This window comes from Calonectris borealis, chromosome 13 (assembly GCF_964195595.1).
Source record: "Calonectris borealis chromosome 13, bCalBor7.hap1.2, whole genome shotgun sequence".
Taxonomy (NCBI): domain Eukaryota; kingdom Metazoa; phylum Chordata; class Aves; order Procellariiformes; family Procellariidae; genus Calonectris; species Calonectris borealis.
The window spans coordinates 15,235,476-15,255,918 of record NC_134324.1 but is presented as its reverse complement, the minus strand read 5'-3'; the positions used below and the strand labels follow the sequence as shown (position 1 = coordinate 15,255,918).

Sequence of the window (20,443 nt, the reverse complement as noted above, 5' to 3'; positions counted from 1 at the left end):
AATGAGAAACACTTCAGTGTCACAAGCCTGAGCTTATTAGCCCAATGATTGCGAAAACTAACAATCACACTTAAATAATTCATTAATAGAATCACGGTTTCTTCATTTTTTGCTGGTTCATTTATAATTTATGATCAAAGGAAGGACATCAGGCAACTAATATTGGACAGGGCATTTTAAAAATTAATTTTAATGAATACTTTTACACTGCAGCATACAAAACCTACATATTTTTGACAAGTCTCCAGGGGCTGCCCAAGAATTTTTTATTTATAGCTGTTTTTTCTCTCATGTTTATGATAATGCAGTGAGAAAATGGCATCCATGCTGAAAATAAGCCTCTCTGTGAAATCTGTTTTTCTGCGTGTTCAACTGTCCTCCAAGATGTATTTATTAGCAGTGCACTGGGTGTCATTGTTTTTCCTCAGCATTTATTTCTAAACTGAGAGGTTGGATGACCCCAGTTTTTAGCACTACACAATTCTGCCAGTCTGAGTCTTTATAAACTCATCTTTAATTTCAACTTTTTTGTCAGGGAGATAACCATAAGGTTTTATGTCTCTTCAGCTGATCTATACAGAGACTTTTTGATGATTGATTTTAAATTTGTGAAGCTGACAAAGCAAAGTGTTTGAAAATTGACACCATTTGCTAGTACTGCTTTATGGATATTCAATGCTTCACCTTAATATATCATATGCTGTGTGTGTCCCATATCGAGTGATCCAGAGATGCCTAGAAGTTATAATACAGCTTTGCTTTCCTTTCTGCTACCTGCTTTTCTACTTTCCTCCAAGGAGGATTCAAGACAGGTACCTGCCCTCCTTCCCCTTTCAAACTGAGATGCTATGTGCATCAAGATGCCCTCTTAAAAAAACACAGTAACCAAGAAACTGGAAGTTGGAAAAGCCAGAAAAAAGTGATGTGTGACCCTGCTCTGCTAGAATCTTTACAAGTATTGCCATTGGCTTCGGTGACAATAATAGATGGACTTTAATTTTCTTCTTACGCTAAGCTACTTTCTCTCTCCCTCCTTGTTGGTAAACCTATCCCTTACACCGCGGTTGGTAACATAACTGTCTCTTTGAGCACTGCAATGGCCCTGCAGTGCCCATTGACAAAACAGCTTGGTGCTTTAGGGGGCATTAATGAAACAAAATTACTCACTTGGGTAATTGCTACAGATCACTAACTTTGTTGCTCATTAAGTGCATATATTTTTTTTTTTCTTCTTCTAGAGGCTCTTCACTCAACAGACTCAAGTAGAGCTACTTAAGAAATTTCAACTGGAAGTAACAGGTAAATCAAAAGAACAGATGCCTTTAAAATATGGGCATTTCCAAAAGTATTATGGAAAACTAAACATTGCTGAATTAAAAAATGGATCTTACACTTTATATTTAATGTTATTATTTTTGGAAAACATTTGTGCATTTGTTTTTCTTTCTTTATCCCTCCTTTTCAGTGAAGCTCAAGAAAGTGTAGGGAAATACATTTTTCACTTCTTTTTTACAGTAAACAAGGAAACAGAACAGTAGAGAAAAAGTGAATGTGTTTGTAGGGGAGTTTGCCTTTCAATTCAATATCTTGTAATTTTGGTCTTATATTTTCTATTTGGAAAACACTAAAAGTAGATGAAAACCGAGTTTTCCTACTTCATTACAATTGTTTCTAAGAAGAAAGAATAAGAAAAAAAATAGAAAAAACTTCAAGGATTCCCAAACTGAGGAGGCAAACACAACAATTCCATTCTAAAATACCAAAATGAAACATCAGCCTTGAAAAAAAGATGTTATTTATGGAATTATCAGAACAATGAAGTTGTGATTTAGAAATGACTTTTTCCCTAAATCTGTGAGCTTCATCTGTTTCACTTCTATTTTCTGTTTTCACCCCAAAATGGAAGTGAACATGGCAATATTAATGTTTCATCCTTGCTGAAAACTCCAGTTCCCACAACCCTAGCAGGTTGTGAAGACGAAGAGGTGTTTAACCCTCAGCAGCCCCTCCGAGAGCTCAGGGCCGGGCATACGGCTGCCTGGCACATGCCGGAGAGTAGCAGAGCCCATGGCTGCGACGAGCGGTGGGGCATCAGCCACGTCCCCTGCGGCCCAGGGAATTAATGCACCTTTGTAGCAGGGCATATAAACCTGCACCAGACAAAGCTCCTTCCCCGGGGTGGTTTATGCCCGGGCAACCCCCACACAGAAGGATGCGTGTGGGGCTGCTCTCGCATCTGTGCAGATCTGCCTAAGAAACTGCTCTGCTGTCAGCGCTGGCAAGTCTGCTCTCATTAAGATAACTGATTTAAAGAATATCACCTCTTATAATAGATCAAAGAAGGAAAAGCCAGTGTCCCAGCAGCTAAGGCCAGACCTTTCTAGCCTTTAAACACAACCTACGTCTTTTAGCACTCTGGAAGAGAATTGACACTGTAGCTGGGATGCGCTTATACAAAACAACTGGAGTTGTACTGTAGCAGACTGGAACTGTCTGACAAAGAACTCAAAGGGCAAGAATAAAACCATGGAAATAGATGGCAGCTCCAACCTGGCCTTATTTTCTTGCTTTCTGCACACCAGCCTCAGAAGAAGTTATCATATGCCAAACGTTACTGAATAATACAGCTCGGCAAGCTTGCAGGAACCAGACAGACTCAAAATAATGTTTTTCATACAAAACACAATGAGGTCATATTTGTCTTTCATCTGGGATAATAAAATTATGCCTTGGCTACATTGGGCGGTTTCATGCTGAAGACATCATTGCTGATCTACATTTTTAAAGTAGAAGCATTCACGTTTCATCATGTAGTTTGTAACTCTGTTTGTATGCTTTGCAAAACAATCAGATAAGACCCAAAATGCCTTTCCTAAAGCATACTAAAGATATGATTTCCTCAGCACATTAAAGATAGAGAGATCTTGCACATAGCTACATGCACAATCACCTTCTAATAATGCTGTTCAGCAGAACAGAAGAAAATATACAGACCTTTCACATACAAGTGCATGGAAAAAAAATCTTTGCTTCCAATAAAATGAGTTTAGTGGAGAGATTCTGGGTTGTCTTCTGTTTGTTTGTTTTTTTTTTCCTTAAATAAAATGTATCTTTTCGTTCAAAAGAACAGGTTGGTTTGCACTCTTCCCAAAGACTTTTTCAGCTTTAAAGTTAAATCACATGTTTTAAAAGATGCTGGGATAGATTCTGCACATGTGCATTCAAGCGGCTGTTATACAAATAAATTGGGCTTCTTCACATAAGTATCAACTACATGAACTGGGGGTTGCTTCTCTAAGAGACTTTCAAAGCAATCTTTGTTGTGTTGCTAAGATCCAGACAAGGAATGCCAGCCCGGACAAGGTTTAAAATGGATTTAAAGCATTTTATCATGAGACACAAGTCCTCAAAGTGACTAAAGGGGGCAGGAAGCACTGCTATTTGAAACTCTTGAATTTTTATTTCCCAGCAGGAGATGAGCACTCATATTGTTCCTCAGTGTTTGGGTGGACAATGTTTTTATTTCATTTGAACTGAAAAAAATATTAATAAAAACAATGCTGCACAATGGAACACAGTATTGTTTGGGTAAATAACACTCAGAAGAAAGCCAGTTCATTATTATCACTTGAGATTGGAGGCCCCTACTGAGACCAGTGACCCGCTGCGCTGGGATCTGTGTAAATACATGATGAGACACAGTCCTTGGGCCAAAGAGCTTGCAATCCAAACACGCAAAGCAAACATTAGAGGTATTACAATCATCCTCACACTCAGTGCAGGCCTGTTACATTCTCTAAGTGCAAGGCCTCTCTGCAGTTAATGGAAACATCAGTTTCGCCCCCCTTTTAATTTTGTTCTCCCCGTTTTCCAAGCCCTGTGCTCAGCACCTGAGCTGAATCCTGCAGGGCAGCCAGCGATGCTCTGCCCCGGCCCAGAGCCCTGGCCGCGGGTGTGCTACCTGGGAGGGAAAATACACCCGTGACTCAGCAGCAAGGATCCCCATTACTCAGGCCAGACGGATCAGCGTCTGCTTACCCCTCTCCAAAGTAGCTTCTCCTGTGCCATGGGGATGAGAGACACTGGAGTGACACCCGCACTGTAGGTGGGAGGAGAACCAGACCTCCACCTTTTGCAAAGGCCGTCACGATGATGTCTCCAGTTGCCTGCAGACTGGTAAGCTGGTCTCCTCCCTGCTCTCAAACAAGGAAGCAGACAGAAGAGACCTGCACATCTGCAAGCAATTTGGAAGGAACCTCTTCTGCAGCACTTTCACCTATCTCCCTTCTTCTGCTTTTGCAGCACACAGCACTTTACTGTCCCTCGGCAGCGTGATTGTGCACAGCGTGGGCACAAAGTATGAGGTGAGAAATATCGTGGAGGGGACAGACACCATTATCACCAGTACCTGCCAGTGGTTTTCAGCACTTGCGCTCAAGCTTATCTATAGAGCAGCTGAGACTTGCAGGTGTGTGGCTGCTTATGGCTCCTGGTAGGGAACTGCATCAAGCTCATCACACCCCAACCATCTTCCTTCCACTGCAGTTCACCGGTATGGGTGATCTGCCTAAATTTAAACGTCTCGCTGCAGCTTGTCTGTTTTTTAACTCATGGGTTATTTTTCCAAAGCCGATTAAAGCAGACATGGCATTATTATGTGTTTGGATTATTATGCTGCCTAGAGAACTGAAGGCCCAACATGCGGCTTACGCTTTTTGTGGTGGTGGTGTTGTCATCTAGACTATTATATTATTTTCAACACATAATTTACTCTAATGTTGTAATAAATGATTTTCAAGATTAAACCTGGTAGTTACAACAAAGATAATATGAAATATTAAAAGTCATTAACCTCTAATAAGAAAAATAATAAACTTTTTACCCTGTAAATACATATGTAAAAAAAAAGTCGTATAATTCAGACTGCTGCCGTAAAACTCATCAAGGAACAAAAATTCCTAACAAGTCCTTAGCTATCTCCCTGAACTTTTCACCAATTAGATGTAGTCATGTTAATTGCTGTGAAGAGAATTTGGCAAATAGACGGTGCCCTCCAACAATAGGTTTATTCATTCCAACCCTTCCTTTTTAGGGTAACGATGAATTGACCACTTGTTCCATTGCTCTACCCAGAAATCAAAATGTAAACTTTGAGAAGGCAGAGCGCTGCTGGGCAGTGGGAAATTGTAGATGGGAACTGACCAGTGAGTCAACTGTATATCAATGCTGGCAATGTATGTCCACAAGAAGCAGCACTCTACAAAGGTTGCTTTACTGCACAGGCCTATTTTTAGGGAAAATTCAACCAATGAAATCTGGAAAGGGGAAGGTCTATGCTGGAAAAGTGACTACAGACTTGACAGAGTGGTTGATGTTCCTGTTGAGGCACTGGATTGGGACTTGGATGAATTTTGCTTTGTGTCTGAGAAGAAAATACGTCTGTGCATCAGTTCCTGCTGAGTAAAAGAGTAAAAGATTAAGGCCTAGCCTTAATCTGGCTTGTCTATTTAAAATGCAAATTCCTCAGAACAAAGACTGTGATTGCACAGGGCACTGAAAAGTGGGCACCCAGCTCTGAGTAAGACTTTTGTGCACTACAACCATACTACAGCATCTACCAGCGTAGACAGTAACACTCACTCTTGGGGGAATACTGTTGTTCTCCCACTCACTACACTTTATTCTGAGAGAAGAGATAGAGGAACAAACCAGCTTCAGCTTTTCAGAAGCTAGCCCAATCTCTCCTCCAGAGTCTATTTCTGCAGAAACACTGTGAACCTGAGGGGCATTACTAGGAGTTACCAGGCTCACTGAATTCTGCGTAAATGTTCAAAAAAGGCTGCTTCATTATTCTAGCAGATAATAATAGAGCAGCACCTAGCAGATTAATATTTAGTGTCAGAATTTAATACCATAACTGTTCAATAACAAAGTTTTATTTCTCTTCTATTCTTACACCATTATCAGGAAGTAATATTCTCTTCTAATTTGAAAGGGAGCTGCCATTTTTTTATAATGAATTGTTCATATCTATATCTTCAAACTTATATATGACTGCCATTAGATTGCTTTTTAAAGAAAAGGATTGCTCTGAATGATTTGTTCACTGCCTTTCCGTTGGTTAGTATTAAATTATTTATCATCAGGCTGGTAGGATCCAAATCTAAACCTTCAAAGATTGGGTTGACACAGGAACGGAAAACCGGTATCAAACCCTTTTAAAATATTCATCAGCACCCAGGTCAATGAAATGAAATAAGGTGTGGAAATTGGTACTTCAGCTAACATTAGCACGCATAGTAAGATATCACTTATAATGGTGCTCTCATGTCAAAACACATGGAAAGGGAAAACCTCTCTAATCTGTTATTCAGGATGTGGCAGCTGATCTGCCTGTATCAATCCTGAACAGTGTAATGCAAATAGGAGTTCTGATTTATTTTGAGGGGGAGGGTAGTTTACAAGATGTTGTATGTAAAAAGCCACGTTCTCATTTTACTGTGTTGAAAAGTAACTGTTTTAATCAAAGACTGTTTATAACAAGGTTGATAGAGTTACTGAAACAGATTTTTTTCATATACATATAACCCTTTTATACTTCCAGCTTTAAAGACCATAAAAAAGGATAGTAAAGATGAAAGAAATAAAAAGAATGACAGAGCTAACTCCTATGAGCCACAATCTATGTCAAAGCAGAACTAAAGTGATTGACAGCTTGCATTAGTAATGAATAGAATGGGGAAAAGCTGCCAAGAATCCGTAACAAGGTCGAAGCCTTCCAATGAAGAATTACATTAGCCACAAATCCTAGGTGGAACTGTGTGTATATATCTGCAATGTCACTTTAACCATGGCACTGTTTCTACTGTCCTATTCTGACCCTTTTCCAGGTTTTATTCCTGGGCTACAGTAAGTTCTGACTCTTTATCACACCTGTGCTAAAGAACAGGTGTAACATATCAAACTGCCCGTGAAATTATAAAAAACAAACAGAAGAGGAGGAATTTTAATGGCACATCCCTTATGGTGCACAGAAAAAACTTTCTGAACTATTGGTATGGTAATCGCTCTCCTTCCAATTTCACAGCACTCTTATACACACTTGACATGGGGAAGGGGATTTTGCATATTAAAAGCAATATTGTATCCACGATTTGTGCATGCATCACCCTGCTCACCTCAGAGTTTGGAAACAATTTTGAGCATGATATTATTCAGGGAATGCAATGTATGTAGACTTTTTGATGTACAATATTTTAGTGAATGGATTCAAGTGTCAGAGAACATTATTTGTACTATGCCCTGATGTGCTACTGTTTGTCTGGCATCTGGAAGAACAAGAATACTATCTCTTACTGTGAGACTCCAAAGGGCCTCATTTGATGTAAATGGAACCATTTTATTATATCAATATTGCCCCACTGAATCAAGCTAGATATGAGTATTGATACATAGAAACTTATTTATTTTCCACAAAGGAAATGTGGAATACTGCATCTTTCAGTACACTTTGTGAATCTTCTGTGAAAGTTTAGAAGTACATATTCACCCCTCTACTGTTTATAATTTCAAGTTAACATAAAATGTTTTTTAATGAGTCACATTTGCACTTTGATTTTACTTATTTCAGCAGAAAATCCAAGTGTGGTCATGATAAAAAACATCCAAAGCGAACCTCTAAAAGCAAAGTGTTGGCTTTTTTCTCATTCATGTATGGCAGAAACTTGGACACGTAACGTTGTAAATGAACTACCTGGCTCATTCTAACTCAGTTCTACTTCAGTTCTAACTGAAAACAGAATCCAGCTTACAGAGCCCAGTGGGAAGAGAACTGGGAGCTATGGGACCAAAACACACTGGTGCAGATGGATCCACACGACACCTCCAAATCGTCAACATTTCCAGTCTCATCTGCTATCTGAGGAAAGCTAATTTTACTATTCTGAGCAACCAAGCAGTCAGAAAACATGAGAAAGTAGGATTTTTTTTCTTTTCCCATATAAGACAACACCTCTGAGCTTGAAAAGGTGCCAAAAAGGCATACCCTGATTTTCCAGGGCTTTACAGCACACACGCCGTCATTCACACCTGTGCGCTATGTACAAGTGTCACGATGTCAGCTCAGGAATCCATCGGAGGATTTACTCTCCAGGGGAATTCCTTGGGAGCAGATCAGCAGTATAACCACTTCCAGACCGGAGCAAAGAGGATGAACCAGTAACATGAGTCTCTGCAAGCCAGAGAAGGGAAAACAGCCTGTTGCAGTCTGCTAAAGCCCCCCCTATTTAGAAAAGGCCCAAGATTGCTCCAACTGCGGCTATTGTCAGGAGCATGACGAGTAAAACAAGCAATACTGAAAAGGGCAGAGATAAAAACTGAGTACAATCAGAACAAATTGGGTAATATTTTACTAAATGAGCTTCAGCTGCTCACAAACTGGTAGCAATCTCCATGCATTATACACTGTACAAAGCATGAAACAGCAGGATTGGTGCTAGAGGCATGGCGTGGCTCGTAGGCATGTACTCAAATGATTAAGGCACAAATAATCCACCTCTATGGAGATGACTACTGCACCTTTGTAAAGAAAGACAACCCTGTGGTTATAGCACTGGTCTGACACTTTAGAAAACTGGTTCAATTCCTGTGTCTCTCTGGGATTTAATGGGCAAAATAATTCAATTCCTGGCACTTCTTCCCTGTTTTTAATACAGATAGTATCGTGAGACTCTAAGCATATTTACGTTCATCAGATTTAAGTTGTAGGATAACAGGGGCCACAGAAGTACACAGACACTAATGAAAACCACAAGAAGACACTTAGTTTCACTGCTACTGCCATAACAGTAAAAAGGAATCATCATTATTAATAATGGGCAATTACTCTGAAATAGTTTTTAAAGAAGTATTCCTAAAGGCACATGATGAATTTATGGCATACCACCAGAGCCTTTCATGGATATAAAGATGTCCTTCAGCACACATGACTTGTTTTTTGAATAAGGAGAAATCTGTCTAGTAAAATATTAATAAAGCTGAATGCTGAAACAAAGGTGTCTTCCTTACAATTTATTTTAAAATGGGGTGAAAAACTCCATTTGGAGTAAAAATCTAAACCTTCTTTATATTTCTGTCTAATGTGAGCTTCTTTTAACGCTGTTGATTTTTACCAGTTACATAATACACTGCTTTATAGATTAAAAAAAAGGTATTAAATCTATTTAGGATTAAATATCAGCTTGAAGGATCTTATGTTAAGAACAGAGCTAAATCTTTAAGTAGCATCCACCCTTAATTATGACATACGTAGGTATTAAGGAAAAAAAGGTGCTTCTTTGAGTGATAAATGGACCTGAAGATCCTTCACAACATTCACTATAAATCACAAAAGGCCATTAATAAACAGTCAGGAAAAATGACAGTTGCTACAAGTATCTGCTCTCATACTTTGCCTAATACTATCAGTGTCATGTTTAAACCTGACATCTTAAATCTTCGACATGAAAACCCTTTAAGTCAAAAGGCTCAGCTATTTTAAACAGAATTTTCTATGCTTGTTATTTTGAATGACAGCAAAAGGCAACAGACAATCTTTAATTCTTTAACCTTATCTGGCTGAAAATCTTGCCTTTCAGCCTTTTTCATCATCACCAAAATAAAAGAAAGATCCTATTAGCTTCTGCTAATACGGATCTTGTGGGCAAACAGAGTTGCCATGTCTTCCAGAGGGAGATGGTGGTGCTCAGCACCTTCAGGATGGAGCTCTGTGGGAGTCAAGTCAAAACACTGCAAACGGAATGACTGCCCTGCCTGTGTGCATGCTGAGGACAAGTTTGGAGCCAGCTTTGATTTAAGCGGGGAAGACTAACTGGGATCGCCAGAAATAACAGTTGCAACACTGGATGTCTTCCTGAAGTGTTACTTCAGTACTTTATCCCCTGTCACACTGCCTGCTTTCTTAACCTAGGCTGAGAGAAACTGGGATGCCTGGCAGAGGCAGTTCAAACCTGACCTGGAAAGGGCTGTGGATAAACATTGTATTCCCCAAGAGGGGTTCAGGAAAAGAGAAGTGGAGTGACCGCAGTCCTGAGTATAAAGTGGGTTTTGTCAATGGGGTGCTGAAGAAAGCAATGTTTTGTCTATTTTTTCAATATGGACAAAATAATTTAGATCTTTAGGATTAGCTAAATAATTTCTTCTTAAAAACCCTCCAGCTAAGAAGCTTTCATTCTGGACATTTATGTTCCTGAGTTACAAGAAATGGATTTTTCAACATTACCACCATCCATTTTTCCTCAGACTGATGAAGGGTTATCATATCAGCAATGATTTGTTGAAGGTCTGCCAACAAGCAAAGGTCAGGAAGACCCAAACCCCTCATGGATACAGAGGTAAATAGGCAAAGTTCGATCTCCCTTGAACTTTTTATTGTTTTCAACTCGATAATCATTCCTTTAGTAAGGTGCAAATGTGTTCTTCACACATCTGCCCAGACAGCCTCAATCTCCTAATGCTCTAGTGTGGCATGGTAGTTGCCTGTTACATGAGACCTGAAGCTCTCTTGCTCGTTAATGACAAAAATCAGCAGCGAGATGTCACTCTACTAGCAGGGAAGTAGAGTAGTATTGACTTATTTTCTGCATTAGAATTAAAAAACCCCCTACCCTCTCTAATTTTGCCTGCAGTAGTTGGGATCTCATGGACAATAAAGCTAAATTAACCAAGGACAAGAGCTCAAAAGCCAGCCCCTACAGTAGAAGGGAGCACAAACGGTCAAAGAGGCCGAGCAGGACTGATTGCTTCCGCAGCAGGGCTCCAAGGTGAACACCACCAGCGCTTGCATCCCCTGCAAATGCGCAGGGAGAGACAGAGACACTGTGGCCCAGACCTAAAAGGCTCACCCTGAATTTCAGATCAGTACTAAGCTGGATCCTACTCAGTAATAACTCTGCTTGGCTGATCTCTCTCTCGTTTTTTGCAGAGCAAAACCTACAAGGCCAGTCTGTAAGTTCAGATGATGCTCTCAAAACCCTGGAACAATTTAGCATCTATTCAATGCTCTGTTTCCTCCTTTGCTTTTTAACTGAAACAACATCCCTAAATGTTCTTATAAGTGAGTTGTGCAGAGGCTGCTGAGAGAAAACACAGTGTGGCAGCATGTTCCTCCCACCACGCTCAAGTCAGGCTGGATTCCTGCACCAACAGACTGTCAATGGGAGTTTAACATGGGCAGAGTTTTGAAGCTGAAAGCTGTACTTGCTAGTTTTGAAGTGGAGAGGCTGTTATTTTTGAATATGAATTCATAAAACATCACTTATCGTCTAGGTTACAGATGGACTCAGGATCCCACACTTGGCTCCAGAGTTTGGATAACTCACACTGCATATCTGGGGTTTGGGTTCAAGCCCATCTTGAATATAAATTTAGAATGAAAGAAATACATGCAAATACCAGGCATATTATAAGACACTGCCAGCTGTTTTCTTCCACTTACAAGACCGTTTCTGAGAAAGCAATGTGTTTTTTTAAGTATATGGTGGAATATGGGAGTGATGACAAGCTGATATCCCCGAGTTCAATGTGAACCTGACCTCATTCTCAAGTCTAGGGTGTCTCTTGTTCCTGACGCATGCCTTCCTAGGCCTCTCAGGCTACATTCTTTATTAAGTTTGTTGAGAAATGGAACAGCATGCTCACAACCTTTTTTTGGATCTCTCCTTGAAAAATGTCTGTGTTCTATCTGTGCTTAAATGACAGCCTGCTGCTCGTTTTCCAAGAAAATCCATGCCAAAAGACCGGATAACATTTAACTCACAGGCTGGTACACACAGAGCTGGCCTTGCGGGTCATGTTCCCAACCGAGTAATGGACTCACTATATTATCCCTGGCAAGTCTCGCAGGTTGGAATTTTCAAACAAAAGCAAACAAAATCAACTTTTGTTTTGTGATTTGATTATTTTTTAATGCTACAGCTTATTCATTTTGGTTTATTAATTTGTTGGTCCAATGGTTTTTATGTGCTGCAATTCAGAATAGGTCTCTCTCCAGTATCATGTTTTATATAGATATGGGAAATGAAATGTAAGTCTGATACAATTACGGTTGTATGCCATGCAAGACAATACTGTAAACACGACGACAGCCTGAAAAGCTGCTTAGCAAAATGATCTTAATATACAAGGCAGTGTGAAAATGTAAAAAGAATCTGTAATGACAACAAAGATTAGCCATTTGCTCTCTAACCTTATTTACAGAAGCAATCAGAGGTATTCAGGTCGAGTTAATGACCCTGTCTCCAATTAATTCAATTGTCTACAAACAACACTGATGCAGTGGTTGTCTCAGAGTCTGCCACATAGTCTCCGAGGGAATACATAAGACTCCATTAAAAGTGACAATAATAATGCATTTATTACTGAAACACTATTGTATTATAAATAAATTCCTGATGTTAAATTATGCTCCACGCTTTAACAGAAATTCAATTACTGAAATAATAAAAAAGACGGTGTATTTGCCAAGTGCTTGGACTATAATTTGGCTGCTTAGTTACCAGCAGTTGGCTGTTTTGCAATTTCTTGTTCATAGAGTATTTCTTTTGAATAAACGCCAGACTTTTTCATACAAATTTCATGAACAAGTTGCAAAATGAAATTTTGAGCTTTTGAATCCAATTATGAAAGACATAACTAAATCTATTATTGAAAAAATAATCTTGAAAGCCCTTCTTGCTGTTGTTCGGCTCTGTGTAGTAATTGAGGTAAGCACAGGTGCTGTTCATTATGGGCCATTGTGCACCATCTGAATTCTGGGAACTGAGGAATTCAGACGGTTTCAACTCTGTTTGTGTGAATAACAAACAGGCGTGATTCGGAGGTTGTTTGTACAAGCTTGCACATCGCTCTTCTGGGACTCCTAAGACACCTGCTTACCCTTTTGAAGCCAAAACAGTATCATTTATGTTCTGGCTATTCTTCCTACAATGATTTTTGCAGAAGCAACATATTTCCCCACCCCTCTTCCCTCAGGCTGCTATCAATGGCGAAAGTAGGAACAAAAGAAAACACGGATAAAACAATTATCTAGTGGGGACAAGAAGCCTTAGAGAAGCTCTTTTTGGCTTGATGAGATTCAGGCAAGGAAAACCTTATGAGAAAAGAAGGAACTGCTTCTCATAATTAGCATCATTCCCTCTCTCAACCAGTTTCCTGTGGTAGGCTGCTAAGCATAAAATATAATTTATTTTTTTCTCCTAGCACCAACCCGTCTTCTCTCTTTGGGGCTTGGCCGTGTATTTATCCTGCTAATGCCTCACCCATTGTCTTTAGATGTTCTACATGGAAGACATGAAGAGATGCATGCACCTTGCATCCCACTATGTGAGTGCAAATGAAAAACTGCTGACAGCCTTCTTATTGGATCCCATAGGTGCCTGCAGCCATATGGCAGTGTGTACGTGGGTCCTGGCTCTTCAAGGGATCACAGACTCTCACCTCTGCATATTTCAAAACATGCTGTCTCGACTATATATTTCTGCTGACAGTGATTATTTACTTTACACTTTTATTTGTTGATGTATTGCTAGTACTTATCAGCAGAGATGTTATCAAAACATCTGGGGACGGAGTGTGTATGTGGAGAGCAGCAGCCCAAAGGAAGGAAACGTGGAGGGGAAGTTCCTGCAGTCTCAGTGTTAAACTGAAAGGTACTTTTTTTTTTTTCTGACACTGATTGCAGTGCAACTAAAACTGCCACAGTTCAAGTACTTCTGGGAATATATCGAGCTGATGGGAGATGCTATCAGACAACACTTTGCAGAAGTCAGCAGGCACAAGAACTCCGTGAGCAGGTAAAAGATTCAGATATAATTCAACATCTGCAATATGATTTTTCAAAACTTGCAGCAACAAAAGTTAGATGATTTATTCTTTGAATTAACCCCTGTCAAAAGCCATGTGCAATTACAACAGCAGACCTTAGTGACCACCTGAAAGTCAAGTTAAGACTCGGGAAGAGGAAATAATCCCATACAACAAACCAACAATTAAAAAAAGGCTTTTCCTGAACTTCAGGAAAAACAGGCTTACAAGAAAGAGGCTTGGGATTTCAGTGGGCTACAGGGCTGAGGGTTTTACTATATTAGAAACTGGCTGACAACACTGGAGAGGACCATATTTACATAAGATAAGCCTACAGACTTCTAAAGGGGGTTGAGCTGGCAGTGAGGGACAAAGAGGCATCCTGTTCACAGTGTCTGACTTCAGTGATGAATGGCAGTATCCTCCTTCAGCCAGGGAACCAGAAGGAATCCGAGCAGAAGTGGATATTTCCTTCCAGATGTGGGATCAATTAGCCACCCATCGGAAAAGGAAAAGGAGAAGGAGAAGGAAAAGGAGAAGGAAAAGGAAAAAAGGAACAGGAAAAAAGGAAAATGAAGAAAGGAAGATGAAAAGGAAAAAAAGTGAAGGAGAAGACGAAGGAAGCTGAGAGGACTCATCAGTCCAAAAACACTTCAGGAACTTAAGGTGAAGGCAATATTATCATAGCAGATTACACAGTGAATGAAGTTCAACAGCAAAACAACATGTGCAAGGATGAGAAACAAAAGGAGTTTTGTTGGGGAAGGTGGAGACCAAAATTATGCCCAGGCTTTCAAGCTCCAAGTCTAACATGGAGCTGAATTCCAAAAGCAACCACAAAGCTACAGAATTTGTATACAGGTACTGTTTTCCCTGGGAGTGTCCCATGTTTTAAGACACTGGTGTCAATTATTTGGGGTTTAGGCTTTCTTAGTGGTGACCATAAATGAGGCTTATTTATATTCTGCAACTTGTAAGCAAACAGTAAACTAAATTCCTGGAAAAGGCTAAGTATCAGCTCTGAGAGAAATACTTCAAGTCTGTGGGACTAGGTACAGTCCTGATTTTTGCTGTATTTTGTTCAACTTGTATATATATGCACTTAGTGCAACCATCCCCTTGCAGGCACTTGCACTTCTGTACAAGAGACACTCAGGAGAAAGACATTTTCTATGGACCTTGCTCAGCTTAGTAGCTGCTGCTCACATGTGGGGGAGCTGCTCATCACCTGAAGGAGAACAGATATTTAAGTGGGACAGGCAAGATAACTTGCCACAGCCATTTCTTTCTTCTCAGTAAAGCTGGCCAACAGATGAGGGGAAATAGACTCTATCCTTTAAAAGAAGGTAAGTGAGCACTTGCTTTGTGTAGGAGATACCTTCACAGGCCTCCACACCATGCCTCAAACCTGTGACACATTGCCACAGTGCTGGACTAGGCAAGACCCACAATGCCAGATGTGGGAGGCATTAAACACAAAAAGAGATTATTTGCAAGTGTGACTTTAAGGAAGAGTCCAAGAGAGAAAAGAGAAAATGAGAGTTTAATGAAGTAACCGATGAAAGGGGCAGCAAGACGAAGTCTGCAACAGCACAGAAGAACTAGGAGGTCTTGAGAGGAGAGCTGAGGAGATACAAGGACACACGAGTAGCCACAGCCAGTGCAGGAGAGAGGCTCTGTTGAATAATTTACCATTTTTGTTAGGATAGGAACGAGTAGCCCAGAGTTTGTGGACTGAACATGGCCTTATATTTCATATAGCCCTTGACCACATAATTCTTTGGAGGTATTATAGTTAGGTGACAATATGGAAGGTATAAACATTTGGACCAGCAAAAGCTTTGAAAAAACTTACTCAGGTCTCAGATTCCTGCTAGAGAGACTTAACCGATCGCTCTGCCACTCCTTACTCCTGCTGAAGACTCTCCCTCCTCTGCAGAAGTTTGATTCACTGAATGTCTTCTCAACACAACCAGAGAAAGCAAAGTCTTACCATCCCAATCTTTATGTCAGCATAGCTCTGTATATTTCTTGGTAAAGCACAGCTAAGACCACTGCACAATGGTGAGGATAAGTTATTCAAATGTGGGACCTGAAATAAGGCTTGAGATGCTCAGAGATAATGGGAGGAGGGTGACACTAGCAGCAGTACAGGCAGACATTTAGGCAGATTATAATTACTTAAGTAGCAATTTGGCTGGGACACCAGGATTAACAGCCTTAACTCAAATTCTTATGAGAAAGCAATGAAATCTTTAATGACTGCAAATGGCCAGGACCTTTGCTTTATACCAAATCTGAAGCAGCAACTCTTACAGCACAGTGGCCTCTAACACAACATAAGGCCATTGTTTCAAAGGTGGTGTGGGGAAAACAGCCACCTGGCCAGCCCCCATACCGCTCCCTACAGCGCCCAAGTGACCTGGAGAGTCTTTCCAAGCTGTCATGGCCCAGCTCTACACAGCTTCAGAAGAAGGCTGGAGGAGAACGGCACAAGTGGGCATGGCTGGGGGCCAACAGAGCATTTAGCTGTCATTATTCCTCCAGCAGAATCACATGTACTGCAAAGTAGGCTTAATGAGGGAATGTTAATTTATATCCATTTACAAGAGGGTGTAAGGGGGCTCTAAGAATGACCAATCATGGGCCTAACGGGTTTTAACACTTCGATGCGCTATGGGATCAGAGAAAGTTACAGACATGATAACATCTAATAAATCCAATAAAAATGGAGATCAACCAAAGTAAGTTCCTGCACGTCAGATATTAAACATGACTAATGTTGTTTGACAGTGTTCCACAGAAGGTGCATTGGAGTCTCACTTCTTCCTTATCATTATCACAGAAAGAGAAAGGTAAAGCACTGCAGGAATATAAATAATTTGAAAAGCCTCACAGACAATATTCTACTGTGCGCCTCATTTGCACTTAAAAAAACCTGCCCTACAGACCTTATGTACTTTTAAGATTCATCTGAAAGATACATGAAGAAGTCTTCCAGTCAAAAATGTACATATTTAATGGAATTAGATCTCTAGGCAAGAAAATGTCAGAAGAAAAGGAGAAATATTAAAGTGAATGCAGGGTGCTCCTTTCTAGTGCTCTCCTGCTTTGATAAATATCTTCTGGGATGTCATTTACTAGAAAGTCATGATTTAACAAAAAGAAAAACTGCAGTATAAAATATACTCTCTTTATTGCTGAAGTAAGTTGCTATTTTCATATTTTCCCTCTGTATTCTGCTTTTGTCAGCCAGAGGCCTTGATATTTGCTTTTATATCATCCCCATTGAAAATGCAGTGATTATTGTGAAATATTCAATTGCAGAGCTCTTCTGATTACATGGCAAGGGGAGATCATAGGAATCTGTACTGCCACAGCCCTTTCTCTGCCTTCCAGCCTCATGCGAGGGCAATCAAACTTAAAAAAAGAAAAAAAAAAGTAAAAGACCCTGATTGTAGTGTTCAGTAATCACCCTGGGCCCAATGGGCTTGAAAGAAATCCTCTGTATTCAGACACATCAGCTCCAGCTGCCTTTGCTGAACGGCAGCTGAGCACCTGCGGTGCTCTTCACCCCTCCACTGCTGGCAAAGCTAAATCCCCTAAAGGCACTGCCCCAAGTACAAGCCTGCAGAGGCCCACGGCCTGATCCTGTCTTGCAGTCAGGTAGGGGTACTGCAATCTATTATAACTTATTTGGAGGATCTGGCGCTCTACTGGTGATGCAGAAAGTTGTACCACAGATCTTCCCCCAGCAGGACTTGAGAAGTGCGATCCTAATTAGCTCTTCTATGGAAAACATAGCAGAGCTCTTAGAAATTCTTCCCCAGGATAAACTGACAAAACCAAATTCTCATTAAAGTTGGCATTACTATCTGCAAGAAAATTTCAAACTCCCCTCCAAAGTAACACGTTTCTATTGTGTATTCAAATAAAATATTTTGAGTTAATTTCATCCACAATGAAATATTTTGTTTCATTAAGTTGACTTAAAATGTTTTATGTAATCAGTTAAGCCCAGAGTGCAGTCCCTGCTGACAGCTTTAAGTTGGCTGCATCCTGTCTATGAGGGATGTCTTACGCAGTGCAATGCAAAGCCAATGGCGCCTTTCGATCAATTTAATAAAAGTATGTTGCCTTCAAGACTGTCAAAATATTTTATTTGATTGGAGGTTTTTATGAAAAAGTACTTAATATAGCTGAATTCATATGTTTCTGTTTCTTTTCTGTAAAAAATCGTCGATTTTTTAGACTACACTAGAATTTTCCTCATTCTTATGCATGACCAACAGCTATCTGTTTTTTCACATACTTTCACAAAAAGACCAAGAAGAATCTGCTAAGAGTTTCCAGGCTCTTCTCTACATCTAGGTTTTGCAGTGATGTAACTATTAGAGTGATTTTCTTCTGAATGTTGGTGTGCCATCTAGGATGTATGTATTACACATATATATGAACACCTAATACATTTATTCAATATATGAAGTCTTTAACAAAATGCCTTATTCCAAATTCCTGTGCATTTCCCACAACAATCCCAAGCAAAGCTTTTAGTACTTCTTGTTTCTATAAGGATTTTTAAGATGTCTAAATCTTGGCACACAGGCTGGAAAGTTCTGAATTGTCAGACCAATACTACAGAGATTTTGGGGAAAAAAGGCAAGCATGGAAAATTAGGATTCCTAATTCAAGTCTTGTTTTTAGGCCACTGGACTAGACTTTACCAGACCAGTTTCTCCTATTTTCTAAATGCAGAATGCTGCTCCAGTAAAATACAACCAGGGACGTCCAGGATACCATTTATAGTTTGTTAAATGCCTGCACATGTTCATGTCTAACTCTCCCGCACACATCTTCCATACTGATCGTTTGTCACAGATTCACTTCCCACAGCATAGGGGGATTCACGCTATAAACACCCACACTGTATCTCCTTGAGAGATGTTCCCTCCTTTCTGGACATGCTGACTGTTTGGGTGACAGATGTTGATCCTTGAAGCATTGCTGTCATCATCTGTATCAGCCCGCGCTGCACTGAACAGTATCGTTTCCATCTCAGAGAAAGCAGTTTCAAGCTATTCACAAGCCAACCAGACACTTCTGTATCAGTTATACTCGTTTCACATTTTAAAGACTTTTTTAAAATGCTGGTTGAAGAGTTGCATTTTGCAAAATAAGAAATGTGAAGGTCCCTCCGTAGCTGCCTGGTGCGCGTAGGCATCACATTTGCTTATTTCTACATAGAACTCGACTACAACTGCGTGTTGTGGAGGAACCGATCCAGCTCACGCTAACTTGACTGAGGGTTGGAGCTGATCCTAAACCATATCCCCAAAGTGCTGCTGCTCTGAAGTACAGAAAAGTAATGAAAAAACACCAAACTTCCACAACTTCATACGGAAGCATCATACTCTTCCTCCTTCTTTCAGTTCAGTTTTATTGAAAGTATTTACAGGTTTATGAGAAGATCTCCCAAAATCCTTCCGGTGGCTGTAAAGTGGCTGAACTTTACTTCTAAACAAGAGCAAGAGCTGCATGTCACTGACATAGCCCCTTAGTCCCATTTCTCATTGCTGATACTGTCTTTTAAAGCAAATGTTAGTAATAAGAAGTCTGTTTTGACTGGAAGTCCTAACACCGAGCTAGGAAGAAACAATTTTTTTTTTAATGTAATAGATATTTCCTTCACTAAAGTTGAATTGTTTTGGGTTTACACCAGTGTGACTCCTGTGACTCCTGGCCCTACTCGGAGAGTCTAATGCTATGATAAGCTTAGCTATGTAAGACAAGCCTTTATTTACATTCTATTAAATAAGTAGGATTTAAAAAAAAAAAAAATCTTTCATCTTGAGAATTAGCTCGCTTACCCCAAAGCAACAAACTGTCTGTCTTCTCTCTATGGCTCGTACCTCATGGCTTCAGCTGTTAGCCCCTCTTCTCATCTTGTCAGCTTTCTCTATTTCTGCAATGCTTTGGAGCAAAATTCTCTGCTGGGGTAATGCCAAAGAAATCAATAGAGATACGCCAGAAGAGGTTTTGATTCCTGGGACAAACCCTTCACTGGTATAAAATGATGCTGAGCTAATGAAGTAAATGGAGATACGCTGCTTTGCGCTAGTTGAGGGCTGTGCATTACGTCTGTAATGACAGACTGGCTATCAGTGGCATCTGTGTCCCTTTGCTTCCAGCCTGCAGATGATTTGAAGTTGCCAGGAGTATTTGCTGCTGTTATTAAACACTGTGAACTCCTCTCACATGCTGGTTAGCCCAGCCAGCCCACCAGCTGCAGCACTGCACTGACCTTGCTCCTGATGTGGCCAACAGAGACCAACGGCCCTGTGCTAGGAGAGTGCTCTGGCTACCCACAAACCAGGACAAATGACTTTCTAGTGGCATTTAATAATTAAGATTTCTTTTTTTCCAGCCTGCAACAAGGGACACTGCAAGAAGTGGTAGAGATGATGCACACCAGCCTCCTGCTCATTAACACTCACTTGGGGAAAGAGATAATTTGCCTTTGTCTTTCTAAGCCATGTTGAGAAATTTATTTCAGCAGCGTCAGTCACGTAAGATGATAAAAATG

The 20,443-nt window shown here is 40.3% G+C and overlaps 1 protein-coding gene across 1 annotated transcript in view; it reads right to left on the bottom strand.

Annotated features, from left to right (window-relative positions):
- Positions 1–20,443, bottom strand: part of AFF2 (ALF transcription elongation factor 2) — a 343,908-nt gene that overhangs the window by 34,502 nt on the left and 288,963 nt on the right. The gene's annotated exons all lie outside the window — the stretch shown is intronic.